This window comes from Microtus ochrogaster, chromosome 5 (assembly GCF_000317375.1).
Source record: "Microtus ochrogaster isolate Prairie Vole_2 chromosome 5, MicOch1.0, whole genome shotgun sequence".
NCBI classification, from domain to species: Eukaryota; Metazoa; Chordata; class Mammalia; order Rodentia; family Cricetidae; genus Microtus; species Microtus ochrogaster.
Genome location: NC_022012.1, coordinates 57362329 through 57364034, shown reverse-complemented (window position 1 = coordinate 57364034; position 1706 = coordinate 57362329). Strand labels below are relative to the sequence as shown.

Sequence of the window (1706 nt, the reverse complement as noted above, 5' to 3'; positions counted from 1 at the left end):
TGCAAATGGATAGAAATAGAAAACACTATCCTGAGTGAGGTAAGCCAGACCCAAAAAGAGGAGCATGGGATGTACTCACTCATATTTGGTTTCTAGCCATACACAAAGGACATTGAGCCTATAATTAGTGATCCTAGAGAAACTAAATAAGGAGAACCTCTGTCCTAAGTTTAGCCTGAGTTGTTAGGGTATCACCACAGGACCCCCAAAATTCAACTGTATGCAGCCCAGTCCCTCCATTGGAAGCCTTGCCTGGCTACAAGATGGTCATCTGAGACTCCATATCCCTCATTACTCAAAGTCCTCACTAGGATCATCTTTAAAGATTCCATAAAGTTTTCACTGCAAATATATAAACACTAATCCAGCCACAAAACCTTTGACCAACAATGTTTTACAAATTTCCATGCCATCCTTGTACAGGGGCCATGCTAATCTTTTCTGTATCATTCCAATTTAGTATATGTGCTGCCAAAGCTAGTACAACTCTCACATTTTCATGTAAGGGAGATAATGCAGTACTTTTATTTGTACGTTTGGACTTCTTTTCTTTAACAGAATGGTATTTAGTTCCATCCAAAGCATATAGATTCTTCACATAAAGAAGTAGATGCTGACATTCTCTTCTCAGCATGAATGACTGGGAAATAGCATGATACTTTCTGCAACTCTCTTAATTTCTGTGACTTGAAAGCCCTTATCTTTAAGATTAGTTAATGCAATCCACATGGCAGTGATTCTGCCAAATGAGTAAGAACATGTATTGAGGGTGCATTACATTGTTAGTATTTTGGAGATAAAGTTACATATCCATGTCAGGTTTGTTCCTCTTCAACTCTTATGTCTGATGATAGGGAAGCAATGGAAGAAAATGGTAATCTGGATTATAGGTATGAGCAACTATGAAGGATCCAATAATTTTTAAAGTTATTTTGATACCACGTGGTAGCTTCTATACATCCCAACTGTTTCTTCTGCAACTAGTGTCATCTCGTTCTTCTACTCAGTGGTCTGATAAGTCTGCAAGAGAATTTGGCTCTCCTGGAATGAAAGCATCAGAAGAACAAGATTTCTGAGCCTTGATGTATCTCTGGGACTTAAAAGAGTTACAGGTTGAGGTTTCAGTTTATGTTCATACCACATCGTTGGGTGTTTCCAAACCAACAAACCAGCAAACACTGGTAGGCTGTTCAACCAGAAGATTTATTTCAAAGTATATAAGTTTTATCTGATACATAAAAATTATTCTAAAGGAAAGCTAGTTAAAGAAGTTAAGTAAGTTAAGTAGTATATCTAGGCAAAATATGTGCACCTAGGTTTACTGACAACTTAATAAATGGCTTTGAGTGGGGAGCATCAGCAAACTAAGGATGGAGTTAATTCACAGTGACTACTTACAGCACTCAGTATTTTTGTTGTTGTTGCTTTCCATTCTTTTGAGTCTTCCTCCCTGATTTCTGTGGATAAGAATGTGTTACTGAATGCTAGTGTGAACAAAAATATCTCTCCTAGGTAAACAAATATGCATGCCAAAGTTCCTTTGCAACAATGTTGTTGCGCCAATTTGTTGTAGAAAGGCCTCTAGTTTGTTTCTTGGCTGCCCAGACTCCCAAAATAACCACACAGAAACTGTATTAACTAAATCACTGCTTGACCAATTGCTTACATGCATTGCTAGCTAGCTCTTACATCTAGAATTAACCCAT

At 37.6% G+C, this 1706-nt stretch overlaps 1 non-coding gene across 1 annotated transcript; it reads right to left on the bottom strand.

Moving 5' to 3' along the window:
• Positions 1 to 372: 372 nt before the first annotated feature.
• Positions 373 to 484, bottom strand: LOC113456171. The gene has a single exon (XR_003377030.1). It is a non-coding gene; the product is annotated as a U6 spliceosomal RNA (small nuclear RNA).
• Between the last annotated feature and the right edge of the window lie 1222 nt (positions 485 to 1706).